Below are 18,451 nucleotides of genomic sequence, written 5' to 3' on the forward strand. Positions count from 1 at the left end.
AGAGCTTTTTGAATGACTCCCATGGGGAGCAATTTTACAGATTCTTTAGGAAATTTACCCTTGAAAGAGATTTTTATTTTTGGAGTCTAGATTCACCTGTCTGTAGTTGCTGGCTAGTTTTCCAAAAGCCTAATAGCCAAGAATCATAGAACCTGTATTCCATTGGACCAGATGGACCTGCCCCAGTAGCCAGACATATGACCATCCCAATTACCCCCGCCAACACCACCCCACTTCTGTTGGAGCCATAGTTCTGCCTGTTGGACCTCATGTCTATTTGCCTCCTTGCATTTGCTCTACCATTCCTTCTGTTTTAAGCCTCTCCTCCCCCAAGCCCAATCTTCCCCATACTTTAATGTCCACTGCCAGTCCCACATCCTCCAGGAAGTCTGTGCTGACGAGAGTCATAGATTCTCAGACATCAGAGCTCCAATTGCCCACACATTACTTAGCCTTCATTAATTGCCCCTCCTTTGGATTCCTGCAGAACTTAGGGCCTGTGCCAGATAATTTAGTTCTTAATTACAGACTGTTGTCAATTGTGCCTTTATTTTTGCTGTGCATTAGAGTGTTATAGCTTTTAGAGGACAGAGAGTAGAAAAGACACGAAAATTTCTTCCTGATATTGATGTAGAAATATATATGACTTTTATATACACAATGGAATACTACGCAGCCATCAAAAGAAACGAAATCTTGCCATTTGCGACAACATGGATGGAACTAGAGCGTATCATGCTTAGCGAAATAAGTCAAGCGGAGAAAGACAACTATCATATGATCTCCCTGATATGAGGAAGTGGTGATGCAACATGGGGGCTTAAGTGGGTAGGAGAAGAATCCATGAAACAAGATGGGATAGGGAGGGAGACAAACCATAAGTGACTCTTAATCTCACGAAAAAAACTGTGGGTTGCTGGGGGGAGGGGGGTTGGGAGAAGGGGGGAAGGTTATGGACATTGGGGAGGGTATGTGCTTTTGGGTAAATTGGAAGGGGAGATGAACCATGAGAGACTATGGACTCTGAAAAACAGTCTGAGGGGTTTGAAGTGGCGGGGGGGTGGGAGGTTGGGGTACCAGGTGGTGGGTATTATAGAGGGCACAGCTTGCATGGAGCACTGGGTGTGGTGAAAAAATAATGAATACTGTTTTTCTGAAAATAAATAAATTGGAAAAAAAAAAGAAATATATATGACTTTTGTGACATCTATAGAGTTGAAAATGAAATTTTTTTAAAAGATTTTATTTATTTGACAGAGAGAGATCACAAGTAGGCAGAGAGGCAGGCAGAGAGAGAGGGAGAAGCAGGCTCCCCGCTGAGCAGAGAGCCCGATGCGGGACTCGATCCCAGGACCCTGAGATCATGACCTGAGCCGAAGGCAGCGGCTTAACCCACTGAGCCACCCAGGCGCCGAAAATGAAATTTTTGTTGCGTTGTCATCCAACCACCCAATTCCCAGACCTAATTATTATCCTACAGATTCTTTCTTTTTGAAAATCTTGTCAGGAACCTCCTTTATGGTACAGGGAAGTGGAAAGGAGCAATCTTCCCAGCTTGTTAAGAAAAAGTTGTATGTTCCAAAATACTCAGCAACTTCACCTCCAGGACTGTTCTTATCTCATCTGACTCTGGACCTTGGTGAGATTATTCAAACATCTGCCTTCTCCTCTGAAAGGTCTGCCCAACCAGGCTAGGACTTCCTAATACAAGGGCCAGTGATGGACCCAGCTGTCCTGGATGAAAGGCTGCCAAACATGGGAATGTGGCCGTTCAGGCTGCCTGTAGAAAGGATTGCTGTAATAGGGTAGTACTTGCTCCAGTCTACCTGGGACAGGTTATTGTGATTGGATGGAAAGTCTGCACAGTGGGCTTTTTATAAACAGAAGTTTGAGCATAGATTGTTTCCATGTTACCCATTCATGATGCTTGTTCTTCAGTGACACTCCTGTCTGCTTTCCCAAACTACCTCTGCTGAGTGAATGATCTAAGGCAACAAAGAAGGCAAGGTAGCAGCCAGAGAGCTGGCCATGTACTTTTCAATCACTTATTATGTGTTATGTCTATGCTGCACGTTGTGGTCACAAAGAAGATAAAGAGAGGCCCCTTGTGTTCTAAAAAGCTTATGGTCTGCTGGGAAAAGAAATCTATATAGCCGACTAAGTTTCATGATTGGGGAGCTACTGGGGCTGTGGTGAACTCTGCAAACAGTCTAGCTACCCAAAACAAAGTAAACACTTTCAGTTTTGCCAAATTATACCAAATTACAACTCTTCTACCTACCCATCCTCTGCCATGCTCCATTGTACTCCTTTCTCCACTGCAGTTGCCAGGGTAGCTCCAGATAGAGAGAAATTAATTTGACAGAGAAGCAGAGAAACAGTTTCTGGGAAAAAAATAGAGGACAGGGGTGTTAGGGGTCATGATATTTCTAAGGGATTTGCTATCTCCCTGGTGGCACCATTTAAGGATCCAATGCATCAGCTGAGGGAGACCCTTGAGGTCTGAGTACAAGCTGCCTTAAGCCAGGGAAGCACTTACACAATGGGAGCTATAATTATTGCCCTACTGTGTTGCTTGATGTACACTAGTCCCCACACACACTATATAGGGCAAATTGTTGATAGCCATGGTCTGCTGGAAAGAAGCCTAGACTTGGGGTCAGAAATTTGCATTGTAATTTTGGTTGAACTTCTTTATTAACTCTGTGACCTTAGGTAGTTTATTTATTTTCCTTAACTTTGCCTCTTCATCTGCTGAATGAGGTTAATGATAGTATTTTGGTCAGGATTAAATGAGATCATATGTTTTAAAATTCCTCCATGGAGCCTGACATACTACTTGGAATCCACAAATGGTTATTGGCTGGTGTTATTAAAAACCATCCTCAGCAGAAGCAGCACCAGAAGCAGCAGCAGCATCTTTGTACCAATTCCTTTCTTCCCCCTTGCCTATTTCCCTTTCAGATAACCACGTCCCTGAGCAAGTGGGCAGCAGATAACCTGGTTGTATGGATAGAGATGTCATCAGGTGGGTCCAGGCAGCTTCCTAGTGAAGGATTGACAGTTGCTGCCAGAGAGATGGTTTTTAGAGTGGAGGTGGGGGAAAGAACTGAGTTCATGTGCTCAGATTACTGCCTTCCTCTGAGGAGGTTAACTTGTACATTTCATCTGATGAGTGTGTTAAAGCAGTAATGAGTTCAGTGCAGTACTTTTTCTGGGAATTAATGATTGAGGAGACAGTATGATCCTTTCTGTGGCTATTAGTGCTGGGCTATTACTGATTCCGAGAAGGACTACATTAGTGCTCTGGTGAGGGTGTGGGCCCAATGTTTTCCTAGATTGGCTGATTGCCTGTGGAGATGCACTTGGTTTTTTGAGCCACAATGTCCTCCCCATTAGCCATTCAGCTGCCTATATCATTTTCTCTCTGTTCTACCTTTCACTGATAATGGTTGTGTTTGGGCAGATTTTAAGCAATGGGATGGACAATGTCACCATCAGCCCTCAAATTAGAGAGTATTATTTTAAGTGGGAGGCACTTAGCTTGAACATAAAATATCATCGGGGAGAAAATGGATAATGACTTTTGCTTGCCTTTGGTTACCTCTCTCCAACCTAAGAGGCTGGGAGTCACCAGGTCAGGATTCTGGTATTCAGGAAGTTAGCAACAAGACTCTTTAATCTCTCTTTCTGTCTCTCTCTCTTTGTGGTAATAACATTGAGCAGTAAATCTATCTTCTCAACAAATTTTTAAGTGCACAATACTGTATTATTAACTATAGGCAGTTTGTTGGGCAGGGGATCTCTAGAAATTATTCATCTCGTGTTCATTTCATAATAACTTTATAGTAGTTAAGCAACAATTCCCCAGTTCTCCCTTCCCTCAGTTCTGGCAACCATCATTCTATTCTCTGCTTCTATGAGTTCAACTATTTTAGGTGCCTCATAAGTGGAATCATGTAGTATTTGTCCTCTTGTGACTAGCTTATTTCATTTAGCATAATATCCTACAGACTCATTCATGTTGTTGCAAATGACAGAATATCCTTATTTTTTTTTGATGGGAAAAGAAATTATTTTTTTTCAAATTTATTTATTTTCAGAAAAACAGTATTCATTATTTTTTCACCACACCCAGTGATCCATGCAAGCCGTGCCCTCTATAATACCCACCACCTGGTACCCCAACCTCCCACCCCCCAGAATATCCTTATTTTTAAGGCTGAAAAATATTGCACTATATGTATATACCATATTTCCTTTCTTCATTCATCTGTTGATGGACATTTGGGTTGCTTACATATCTTGACTATTTTGAATAATGCTTCTGAGAACACAGAAGTGAAGATATCCCTTCAAGATACCGATTTCATGGAGCACTGGATGTGGTGCTTAAACAATGAATTCTGGAACACTGAAAAAAATTACATTAAATTAAATTTAAAATATAAAAAATAATAGGGCCGCCTGGGTGGCTCAGTGGGTTAAAGCCTCTGCCTTCAACTCAGGTCATGATCCTAGGGTCCTGGGATCGAGCCCCAGATTGAGCCCCGCTTAAGGCTCTCTGCTCAGTGGGAGTCCTGCTTCCTCTTCTGTCTCTCTGCCTGCCTCTCTGCCTACTCGTGATCTCTGTCTGTCAAATAAATAAATAATAATAAAAATAAGATATTGATTTCAATTTTTTTAATGTGATATCCAGAAGTAGGACTGCTGGATCATATGGTAGTACTATCACAGATGTATGTTCTAAGCTTATTTACAAACTTGTTAATATATGTATATTAAATGTGTGCAGTATTTATTGTATCAGTTGTATCTCAGTAAAGCTTTTATTTATGATGATGATGATGATGTTCAGTTGGTTCTGGACTCTGGGAAGCTTTAGAAAAAAAGACTCTTCCTTCTGTATTCTGTTACAGAGCTCTGTCTGCAGCCCTGGAGAGCTAGCTGCCTACTTTGTTCATGTCCCCAGAGGCTACTTTGGCTTACTCTCCCTCAGAGGGGCATCAAAGTACCACCTGGCAGTTCCTCAAGAAATTAAAAATAGAACCACCATATGATCCAGCAAATCCACTTCTGAGTCTTTATCTGAAGAAAATGAAAACACTAATTTGAAAAGATATACAAATCTTTATGTTTATTGCAACGTTATTTACATAGCCAACATATGGAAACAACCTATCCATAGATGAATGGATAAGGAAGATGATACACATATATTATTGTGAAAAATATATTGTTAAGTTTTATATTATTGTATTATATAATATTGTGATTATATATATATATTTATTTATCTCCGAAACAAGGAATTAAATTTTGCCATTTGTGACTACATGGATGGACTTAAATGGGATTATGTTAAGTAAAATAAGTCAAACAGAGAAAGATAAATACCATATGATTTCACTTACATGTGGAATCTAAAAAACAAAGTAAATGCATAAATAAAACAAAACAGAAACAGATTCACAGATACAGAGAACAATCTGGTGGTTGCCAGGGGGAGGGGGTGGGGAGGTGGATGAAATAGGGGAAGGGCATTAAAAGGTACACACTTCTAGTCATAAAATAAGACATGGGTATGCAATGTATAGCATAAGTAATATTGTAACAGCTTTATATGGTGACAGATAGAAGTTAGATTTATTGTGGTGATCACTTTGTAATATACATAAATGTTAAAAATCACTGTGTTATACACCTGAAACTAAAATTATATTGTATGTCAACTATGCTTTAATAAAAAACAAAAACACAGACTTCATACCCGCCCCTCTCCCCCCAAAAAAACCCACAAAGAACTTCCTGGCATTATTGTAGCCCTCCAGAGCACAACAAACTCATGGAGGGATGGAAGGAGGCAGAGGAACTATTTCTGCTTTACAGATGAAGAAATAGAGGATCAGCGTTTAAATGACTCATTCATGGTCACATTGCATGTCAGTGGCAGAGCTAGATGTTATATCCGGTTTTCTGCCTTCAAGCTCAGAGCCACTTCTTCTCCCTAACTACACTGGGGAGGTCTATGTGTCCTTGAAGAAGTGCTACTCAAACCACTCATTGGTTATAAACTGAGGAGTTGTTGCAGAATGTAAATCAATGCACTGCTTCATTTACTGGGAAAATCTTGCTAGGAAATAAATGTCAGCAACATTAAACAGTGTGCTCAGTTTACATTCTGGCACAAGCTCCCAAATCCCATTAAGGATGGATTTGGGACCACACTTTGAGTAGTAATGGCTTAGATTATCAGAACTGTAAGCTTTGTAGAGGAAAGATATATTTCTGTCTTAATTATCATAATAACTAGCTACCATTTATCTACCTGAGCTTTCTTGGTGTCAGATATTGCTCTAAGCTATATGCATAAGCCTCTACAACCTTATGGAGTTGGCACTACTATTATTCCCATTTTATATATGAAGAAACTGAAGCATGGGAAATGTAAGTAGCTTTTCTATGGTCATAAGTCTCATCACTGGTGGAGCCTAGTTTTGATTCAAACTGCCTGACTCAAGAGAACAATGATTTACGGTGTTATTATACACCTTTCATGTCACTGTGATATCCCCAAGGCGAAGCTCAGAAGTAATACAGATTTTTTTTTGAAAGAATGAATGAAGGCATTTCTTAGAGTGAGTAGGCAGTTTTGGGAAGCCAAAGGATACATCATAGGTGGAATTAGATGGATCTTGGAACACTGGAAAAATAAAATTAAATTTAAAAAAGGCAAAACTGAGGCTATAAGAAAGAATGACTTAGTCTGCTCCCTATGCCAGAATTCATGAGTTTGGAGGGGGCACTTTTTAGTTTGATGTCGTTTCACTTATTTATTTTGCTTTTGTTGCCTGTGCTTTTGGTGCCAACCTCCCCCCTGAATAAAATAAAATCATTGCTAAGACTAATGCTAAGGAGACTTTTCCCTATGTTTTCTTCTAAGAGTTTTACAGTTTCAAGTCTTATATTTAAGACTTTAATCCATCTTGAGTTGAGTTTATGAATATGTTAATTATCTTGATTGCAGTGATTATTTTACAATTTTTTAAAAAAAGAAGGCAATGTTGCCAAATTGCTCTATAAATCCAATGAAATCCCAATCAAATTTTTAGCAAGGCATTTTTTGTAGAAATTGATCAGTATAATCTAAAATGTATATAGAAATGCAAAATATTTTGAATATCTAAAACAATCTTGAAAAAAAAAGAGCAGGGCACCTGGGTGTCCCAGTTGCTTAAGCAACTGCCTTTGGCTCAAGTTATGATCCTAGAGTCCTGGGATTGAGTCCTGCATTGGCACCCCCCTCAGCAGGGTCTCTGCTTCTCCATCTGATTTCTCCCCTCTCATGCTCCCTCTCTCTCATTCTCTCACTCTCTGTTAAATAAATAAAATCTTTAAAAAAGAAAGAAAAAGAAGAGCAAAGTTGGAGGGCTTAAACTATTTAATATTAATATTTACTAGAAAGCTACACTGATCAGTTTAGTGTGGACTGATGAAAGGATAGAAGCCCTTTCCAGGTGTGCCACCTTCCCAGAATTTTCATGTATTCAGCAATCAGGATGTTCTCCAATCCTCATTTTTGTTTGTTTTTGTTTTTAAGAGGATCCATTATGTAAGCAGGACTGATTAAATGACATGTTGGTGATTAATTCAACCTCTAGCCCCTCTACCCTCCCAAAAGGCCAGGGGGTAAGGCCAAAATTTCCAAACTTCTTTATTTTTTTAAAGATTTTATTTATTTATTTGAGGGAGTGAGAGAGCACACAAGTGGGGAGGGCGGTAGAGTGAGAGGGAGAAGCAGACTCCCTGCTGAGCAGGGACCCCCCCCCAAAAAAACTGGGGCTGGATCTCAGGACCTCAAGATCGTGACCTGAGCTGAAGGCAGTTGCTTAACCCACTGAACCACCCAGGCACCCCTACAACCTTCTAATCATATGGTTGATTCCCTTGGCGAACAGACCCCATCCTTAGGGGCTCTCAAAAAGTCACATCAAAAACATAACCAGATATGTTGAGAGGAGCTTGCTATGAATAACAAAAGACAGTTTTATTTCTTTTATCACTTAGAAAATTTCAAAAGTTTTAGGAATTCTGTATCAGGAAGAGGAATGAAGACCAAATATATGATTATTTTTTTAAAGATCTATTTATTTATGTTAGAGAGAGAGGGTGTGGAGAGGAAGGGCAGAGGAGAAATCTTCAAGCGGACTCCCTGCTGAGCACAGAGCCAGCATGACCCATGAGATCATGACCTGAACTGAAACCAAGAGTCAGATGCTTAACCAACTGAGTCACACAGGCAACCCTATAATTCTTATTAAAAAATCACAGCATCACAATAGAGAATTCCAAAATAGAAATACCAGTTTCTGACAAAAATGCCAAGGCAACTCAATTGGGAAAGAATAATTTTTTTCAACAAATTGGACCAGAACAAATGGATATCCAATATTGAAAAAATTAACCTTGACCCTTACCTAATGCCAGTCACAAATATTAACTGGACATGGATCATAGACTTTAACATATAAGCTGAATTTATAAAACTTAGAAAAAAATATTTTTGACTCTGAGTTGGGCAAAATTTTCTGAATTAGAACAAAGAAACCACAAATCATAAAAACTGATAATTTAGGCTTTATCAAAATTGGAAGTGTAAGCTCCTTAGAAAACATTGTTTAGGGGCACGTGGGTGGCTCTGTGGGTTAAAGCCTCTGCCTTCAGCTCAGGTCATTATCTCGGGGTCCTGGGATCAGCCCTGTATGGGGCTCTCTGCTCAGCAGGGAGTCTGCTTCCTCCTGTCTCTCTGCCTGCCTCTCCGCCTACTTGTGATCTCTCTCTGTCAAATAAATAAATGAAATCTTAAAAAAAGGAAGACAATGTTTAGAAAATGAAAAGACAAGCTATAGAGTGAGAGGAGATATTCACAGCACATATATTTGATGCAGGACTAGTATCCAGAGACTATAAAGAACTCTTACAATTCAGTAATATTAAGAGAAACAAACTAATTATAAATGGGCAAAAGATTTGAAAAGCTCACTTCACAAAAGAAGATATATGAATAATCTATAAGTACTTGAAAAGATGCTTAATATCATTAATCATTAGGAAAATGTAAATTAAACTAGTAAGATACCACTACACACCTGAAAAAAAAAAAAGGACCAAGAATACCAAGTATTTTCCGAATACACCAAGTACTATTAAGAATGTGGACCAACTAGTACTTTCATGCATTGCAAGTGGAGATGTAAAGGCACTTTGGAAAACAGTTCAGCACTTTATCATAATATTTAGCATACATTTACCATATGAGTTGGCAATTTTATTTGTAGGTGTTTACCAAAAAGAAGTCAAAACATATGTCTACATAAATGTTCATAGCAGTTTTATTCAGAAGAACTGAATCTGATAACAAGTCAAAAGATTTGTTAAAAATTAGTACATTCATATACATGTTAGATGAGCCAGCAATTTCAGTTCTTTTACCCACGGAAATGAAAACATACTGTTTCCACAGCAGTTGCAGCAATTTGCATTCCCATGAACAGTGTACAAATGTTCCTTTATCCTTATGAACACTTGTTATCTATCTATCTATCATCGATCATCTATCTATCTATCTATCTATCTATATCTATCATCTATCTATCTATCTATCATCTATTTTTTAAAGATTTTATTTATTTATTTGACAGATAGAGAGACACACAGCGAGAGAGGGAACACAGCCAGGGGAAAGGCAGAGGGAGAAGCAGGCTTCCTGCTTAGCAGGGAGCCCAATGCAGGGTTGGATTCCAGGACCCTGGGATCACAACCTGAGCTGAAGGCAGATGCTTAATGAATGAGCCACCCAGGCGTCCCATTACTTGTTATTTATTTTTTAAAAATTTTAGCCATCTGACAGGTGTAAGGGGATATCTCATTGTGGTTTTGATTTGCAGTTCCCTGATGATGAGTGATGTAGAGCATGTTTTCATGTGTCTGTTGGCCATCTAGATATCTTCTTTGGAGAAATGTCTGTTTAGGTCCTCTGCCCAGTTTTTAAATCAAATTATTCAATTTTTTTGTTTTGGTAGTTATTCCCCCAAAATGAAAACACTATTTCAAAAAGATATATGCACCCCTATGTTTATTGTAGTATTATTTATAATAGCTAAGATATGGAAACAACCCAGGTATCCAACCATAGATGAATTGATAAAGAAGAGGTCACACATGCACACACACACAAACACACACAGGAATACTACTCAGCCATAAAAAATGAGATCTTGTCATTTGAAACAACATGGGTGAATCTAGAGGAATTCTACCAAACATTTAAAGAAGAGTTTGCACTACTGGGTATTTACCCCAAAGTTACAGATGTAGTGAAAAGAAGGGCCATCTCTACCCCAATGTTAATAGCAGCAATGGCCACGGTTGCCAAACTGTGGAAAGAACCAAGATGCTCTTCAGTGGACGAATGGATGAGGAAGATGTGGTCCATATACACTATAGAGTATTATGCCTCCATCAGAAAGGATGAATACCCAACTTTTGTAGCAACATGGATGGGACTGGAAGAGATGATGCTGAGTGAAATAAGTCAAGCAGAGAGAGTCAATTATCATACGGTTTCACTTATTTGTGGAGCATAACAAATAACATGGAGGACATGGGGAGTTAGAGAGGAGAAGGGAGTTGGGGGAAATTGGAAGGGGAAGTGAACCATGAGAGACTATGGACTCTGAAAAACAATCTGAGGGTGTTGAAGGAGCAGGGGGTGGGAGGTTGGGGTACCAGGTGGTGGGTATTATAGAGGGCACGGATTGCATGGAGCACTGGGTGTGGTGAAAAAATAATGAATACTGTTTTTCTGAAAATAAATAAATTAATTTAATTTTAAAAAAAGAAAAGAAATGAAAAAGTGAGACAACACTTCACACCTACTAGAATAGCTCCATTATTTTTTTTTTAAAGGAGAATAAGTGTTGGTGAGGAAATGGAGAGACTGGACCAGTGGTGCATTGCTGGTGGAAATGTAACTTGGTGAGGCTGCTCTGTAAAACATTTTCATAGTTCTTCAAAAAGCTCAAGATTATCGTATGATCTGGAAATTCCACTCCTAGATATATATCCAAGAATTGAAAACAGGAACTCAGATAGAGTACTCCAGTGTTCACCCACAGAATTATTCACAGTAGCCATAACTTGGAAACAACCCAAATATCTATTTATCAACAGATGAATATCATAAACATCAACAGCATCAACCCAAATATTATCTATCATCAACAGATGAATGTATTATGTAAAATGTGGTAATACATGCAATGGAATATTATTCAGTCATAAAAATGAATGAGATTCTGATAATGCTAATGTGAATAAATCTTGAAAACATGCTAAGTGAAGTAAGTCAGACACAAATGGACACATATATGATTCCATTTATATGAAATATCTAGAATAGAACAGGTAAATTCATACAGACTGGTGTTAGATCAGAGGTTAGCTAGCAAGAGATGGAAGGAGGGGATAATGGGAAATTATTGCTTAATGGTTACAGAGGTTCTGCTTGGGGTGTTGAAAAAGTTTTAGAAATAGTGGTAATAAATTTCACAACATTGTAAATATAATTAATGCCAGTGAATTGTACACTTAAAAGTGGTTAAAATGGCAAATTTTATGTCACACATATTTTACCACCAAAAAATAGTAAAAAAAAAAAAAGAATATTAAAACAATCTGTATCAGTCCTGTCCACTTGTCTCCACCTCCACTATTCTCACATAGATGACTGTTTTATAGTTTTCGGAGTTTGTTTTACCCTTCTTTTGTTAAATTTATTTCTTACTATTTAATTTTTTGATGACATTGTAAATGAAATTGTTTTCTTCATTTTGTTTTTTGGGTTTTGGAGCATAATAGTGAAATAACACTGGTCAATCAATCACCCAGACTAAGAACTAGGAAAGGGAAATGTTCACTCATTTTCTGTATGTTTCAAATATTTTCAAAAGATATAATAACTGGGAAAAATAAAGTATCCAGGGAAAGAGAAGGAGCCTCAAAGAGAGGAGCAGTGGTGCCTAGGTACAGGCAAAGTCAGGCCAGGGCTGAGAGGTTCCAGGGGTCACAGGCATCCCATGGAGATGGACAAAAGCATCTTTGGCATTAAGGCTATTTTACCAGTTGGGCATTCCTGGAGTGTAGGTTGAAATTTCCAAGTGGTCAGCATCCAGAACATGTCCAGTAAGGAGGGCTCCATACAGACAGAAGAATTCAGGTCCACTTGAACAGCAGTTCTGGAAGTAGAGTGAGAGAAGTGCTAGTTAAGATCGCTAAGATAAGACCCAAGATTTTACTCCATAAATTGTAATGCTCTGTGTCCATGGAAGTGCTTAGAGGTCTGTGCTGTGCTTCTCTCAACTTCACCCCAGCCTGAGGCTGCTTAAGGTCAGTCCTACTCCCCTGCATTTGCCCCTGAGTATATTGGCTACTCTAGAGAGACCTGCTCTGTAGAGCCTTCAGGTTTTATAGGAAGCTTGTGGCACTGAACAGCATAGTGTGCCAGCCATTTAGAATCAATTGATTATGATTGAAGACTTAGTGGGTAGTGCAGGGCCCTGCAGATGGAGTCTTGTCACTTCTGGTTGTGTTCCTACTCCATCATCTTTGGCTGACTCCTTGGCACTCTGGTGCAGAGAAGAAGCATGGAACCCTGCTTTGATTCCTCAGTGTCTATTGGGATGTCCTGGGCCTTCATGCATGCCAATGAGGGGAGCACGTTTCCCTTTCCAGATGCAACCACAGTTTTGAGTGTCTGTCCTTCCCCTCCATTCCTTGAAAGGCAATCCCTATAAATCCTCGCCCAGACAACCACAGCAGTCTCCAAGCCAGTCTTCCTGCCTGTACACTTTCAGTTTATTTTCTGTGTAACAGCTAGGATGAACTTGTACAAATGAAAATGTGACTGTGTCATTTGTCTGATGGTTTTATGCCCTGAAGATAAAGTCAAAGTTGCTTAGATTCCAGAAGGCCTTCCAGGACCTTTTGTTTTAAAGTGATCAGCCTTTGCTTTATTGCAGGGTTGCTGAGTTTCAGACTTAGTTATTATTCCATCATCTAGTCCAGACAGCAATAACACAAGGCACTTTTATTTAGCGCTAAATTCTCTACATGTATTATCTCCTTTCATTCTCATAGCAGGAAGACACTGTTGATATTTACACTTTATAGAGAGAAAACTGATCTCAGAAAAACTGTGTTATTTATCAAAGTATATCCAGATAGAAAGGCCAAAGCCTGAATTTGAACACTGACCTGTTTCTTAATCATTGGCATCATACTGTGGGAAGTCTCCATGTGTGGGACTCCCCAAGGTCTCTATCAAATGGTTGACCTTCAGTGACAGATTGCTTACCAGCTCAAGCACCCTGTTCCAGTAGGATGCGTTCAGTCATTAGCTCTTGCTTTGACTCAGCTGAAGTCTGTCTTCCTGGCCTCAGCTCTGCCTGGTAGAGGCTATTAGAGTAAGTCATAGGTAACTGCCCCAGTACTGACCTGCCAGGACTGATAGTCAGTGATGGAGTCTCCTCAGATTATTCCCCAAAGCCTTCTGGGGCCTTCAGCTTTCTGGTCAATCTCCTCTGAAGTGTTAAACCTATTAGAACTTGTCCTGGGGCATCTGGGTGGCTCAGTCAGTTAAGCATCTGCCTTTGTCATAGGTCATGATCTCCTGGGATCAAGCCCCATGTTGGGCTCCCTGCTCAGTGGGGAGTCTCCTCCTCCCTCTGCCTCTGCCTCTCCCCCTGCTTGTGCTCTCTCCCTCAAATGAATAAATAAAATCTTAAAAAAAAAAAAGAACTCATCCACACAGCCCAGAGAGAGCTTTTGGGAATAAAATTTATTTTGTGCTTAACAGCTTTGATGCCATACAAGTGTAGGTTAAAAACTCCACTAGACTCCTAATTAGCTCTGTGACACTGGCCAGGTAACTGAACCTCTACAAGCTTCAGTTTCTGCATGTGTGATATGGGGATAATAATAGTATTTTCTTCATAACACTGTTGTGAGAATTAAATTAGTTTATGTAAAGCACTTAAAATAGAGCCTGGCACCTACTAAACACTTAAGAAAACTATTGCACTGCACATTTCCCTGGATTCGCTTGGAAAAATGTATTCCCTTTGATTTATAAAAAAGTATTGAGGTATAATTTACATACAATGAAGTCTACAAACATTTAGCAAATGTTTACATATGTAAATGATGTCTACATATTTAGAAATGTGTATAAGCAGAACTAAGCTCAAGAAATGGAACATGTTTCTTACCCCCTTCCTTCATGCCCCTTCCCATTTAACACCTCTGCATAGCTGTAATTAATAATCTCACTTCTATTGCTGTAGATTAGTTTTGTCTCATTTAGGGTTTCATATAGATGGAATCATGCAGTATGTATTTTTATCTGGATTCTTTCATGCATTTTTTTTAAGATTTTATTTATTTATCAGAGAGAGAGAGGGGGAGAGAGCAAGCACAGGCAGGCAGAGGCAGAGGGAGAAGCAGGCTCCCTGCTGAGCAAGGAGCCTGATGTGGGACTCCATCCCAGGACGCTGGGATCATGACCTGAGCCGAAGGCAGCTGCTTAACCAACTGAGCCACCCAGGCGTCCCCTTTCATGCATTTTTGAGGTTCATCCATGTTGTAGGGTATATCAGTGATTCATTCTTTTTATTTTTTTTGTACTACATTTTGTGTATCCACTCACCCATTGATGGACATTTGGGTTTTTACAGTCTGGGGGTAATATGAATAATGTTATTATGAATACCTGAAAACAAGTTTTTGTGTGGACATAAGTTTTTATTTCATCTGGGTAGATACCTAAGAGTAGAATTTTGGGGTCATATGGTAAGTCTATATTTAACTTTAAAAGAAACTATCAAACTGTTTTCCAAAGTGTTTTTACTATTTTATATTCCCACCATCAATGTATGAGGGTTCCAGTTGCTTCTCATTCTCACCAATAGTTGTTCTTTTTGTCTTTTTAATAGGTCCTTAGTACCCATTCTAGTGGGTGCATAGCAACAGGAATTTGCTAAATGACTATGCTGTGTTCAGTCCTGACATAGGCTTTGTATGCGATGTGTACTGGACACAGTAGGTGCAAAAATACAATTATGAGGACACCTTATCCTTAGTATCATTACTACACAGACATCTGAACATAACAGCACTGTGAGGTAAGCGTCTCAAGGGTCATTATGCTATTGTATAGAAGAGGACTTCCATACAATAGCATGTATAGACATGCTATAAATAACAACTGCAGTATTTTCAGTCATTAAACAGTGAAACTCTGGTAAGTGCTACATATCAGGCTAGACTCTAGGAGACTGATGAGCTATCCAAATATTTCTGCCTGCTACATTGAGGGTTCCCGTCCAAAGGAGAGGTTGGCTTCAGGGCAAACAGTCACACAAACAAAACATAAAAATCCAAATGAGACTCGAGGCCAGGCTAACCTGGGCCTCACCCCTCAAAAAACTTGCCTCCTTTGGGACTCAGCCTACTCTAGTTTTGAGGGTCCTTTTTGCAGAGAATGTATTTTTCATGTTGGGATAATGATGCTGTCATGACAAGCATGTGGTCAGGAGCAGAAGAGCGTAAGGCTCTTCAGGGCTGGCACATAACAGATAACCAGCAAGTGACACTGTAGTTGTTAGACATAGACTTCTTGGCCATCCTGTTGTCACTCAGACTCATTCACCCATCACTGGGTGAAAAATCATCATTTGAAATAGGGAGAATCTACCCTAGAACTTTCCATTGGGGGATTCTATTTGGGGATACCCACTGCTGTCTCTGTCCAAGGTCTCTTAGAATCACTGGATGCTCTAGCCCAACAGCCACCCCAAACTGATTTTCATGCATTTTTATAAGGTCTATAACTTAAGTCCTATCTCTTCCAAAATTCCCTTATATTGGGGACAATCGATCTAGTAGTTTTCAAGGTATGCACAAATGGTTACACAGGCAGAGACTAGATTGGCAATATGTACAAAAGGGCAGAGTAGGACAAAACATGCCTCCTCCCACATATATATCTCACTCCTTCTGTTTGTTCCTTTGGATACATGCTAGGGAAGTGGGGAACACTTCCCAAGGGGTCTTTCTTGCCATTTCCTCTGGAGAAGTAAGACATATGTTGTTTTTCTCAAAAGCTGCTTTTTGGAGAGTTTTGCTTTTAAGTAATTATGTATCCATGGCAGATTCATCAACCTATAATATATCACTTAATGACAAGCAATTTGTTGTTCTAGCATAAACCATAGCAGTCTTAGTAAACCTGTTTTCCTCTCCTTCCATCTTTCAAAGGGTGACTGACACTAGGCATGCTACAGGTGAGCATGGACTTGTGGTAGAAATGGGACAGGGAGTCTACGGCCATACCACCCTGAACGCACCCGATCTCGTCTGATCTCGGAAGCTAAGCAGGGTCGGGCCTGGTTAGTACTTGGATGGGAGAAATGGGACAGGGAGTGCTATTTAAACTGAACGGGGGATCCTACAGCATACTAACCATCCAGAAGGCTATGCTGGAGGCATTGCCAGCCTGTGCCCAACCCTTGATGTAGGACCCACATGGGATAGCCTAACTATTATAAACAACATTCTTTTCCCAAGGGGTCCATGTGAGCTCTGTTCCTGTTTTACAAAATTGTTTTGGCCATTTTAAGTTGTATCTTTTTCCATGTTAATTTTAACTTGGGATTTTTATATTTTTAATTGAAGTATAATTAACATATAATATTACATTAGTTTCAGATGTAAAACATAACAATTCAACAATTCTATACATTACACTAAGTACTTATCACAATAAGTGTAGTCACGATCTGTCACCAAATGTTGTTAGAATATTACTGACTATATTCACATATGTGGCACCTTTCATTGCTGTGACTTATTTATTTCATAACTTATAGTTTGTGATTTTGATTAGAATTGCCTCGAATCTATAGAACAATTTGAGGAGATTAACATGTTAACAATATAGTCTTCTGTCCCAAGAACACAGTATCTTTCTCCATTTATCTTGATCTTCTTTCATTTTCTCAGCAATATTTTGTAATTTTCAGTGTATAAATGTTTTATGCCTTTTTCCAGATTTATCTCTAAGTATTCCATAGTTTTTAAGCAATTATAAATGCTATTATTTTTTACTTCAAGTTGTTTCTTGACAGTATACAGATCTGATAGTATATTGATCTTATATTCTGCAAACTTGCTGTATAAATATTTCCTATGACTGCTATAACAAATTATCACCAAATTGGTAGTTTATAACAATACAAATTTGTTATTGTACAATTCTGAAGACTAGAAGTCCAAAATAGGTTTCAGTGAGCTAAAATAAAGTGTCATCAGAGCTGTGCTCCTTCTGAAGGCTTTGGGGAAGAATCAGATTTCTCTTCTTTTCTAACTTCTAGAGGCTGCCTGCATTCCTTGGTTCATAGCTGTATTTTCCCTCTTCAAAGCCAGCAGAATCTCTCTCTCTGACTCTGCCCTCTTTGTTTCCCTATTATAAGTACACTTGTAATTGTATTGTGTTAACCCTGATAATCCAGAATGATATTTCCATATCAAGATCTTTAACTTAATCACATCTACCAAGTCTCTTTTGCCATATAAGGTAACATATTCACAGGTTTCAGGGATTAGGACTTGAAAATCTTTGGTGGGTTGTTATTCTGACTATATAACATTTATCAAAGTCACTCAGTTTTAGAGGTTTTTTTAAAAAAATATTCAGTCATATTTTCTATGTAGACACTCATATCATCTGAAAATAGTTTTATTTTTTTTCTAATCTCCACACTTTTTTTTGTTTCCTGCCTTCCTTCCTTCCTTCTTTCTTCCCTCCCTCTTTTCCTCTTCCTCCTTTCTTCTTTCACCTTTGGTAAGACTGAAAAAGTCTTTAAATAACCTCATTTTTGAATGCTGTTTTTCCTGGGTAGGGAGATTGGGCTGACAGGTTCTTTTTCTCTCAATACTTTAAAAATGGTGATCTTGGGCAATGCTGTTGGGACCCCTCTCACTCCTGAAAGCTTTTATTGTATCTTCACTTAATAAACTTCTGTTGCTTTACACACACACACACACACACACACAGAATGTTGATCTACTGTTTACATGTTTTCATTTGCATGTTTTCAAAAGAAATCTCATGTTAACTTCATCTCTCTATATGTAATGTGTCTGTCTTTTCTGTCTCCTTTTAGGATTTTATTATGATCTCTAGGTTTCAGAATTTGTTTATGATGTGCCTCAGTGTAGTTTTCTTCGTGTTTCTTGTGGTTCGTGTTTGCTGTGTCTTTCAGTTTATAGTTTTCATCAAACTTGAAAAAAAATGCCCATTTTGTCACATAATTTTTCTGCCCCCTCTTTTTCA

This window comes from Neovison vison, chromosome X (assembly GCF_020171115.1).
Source record: "Neovison vison isolate M4711 chromosome X, ASM_NN_V1, whole genome shotgun sequence".
NCBI lineage: Eukaryota > Metazoa > Chordata > Mammalia > Carnivora > Mustelidae > Neogale > Neogale vison.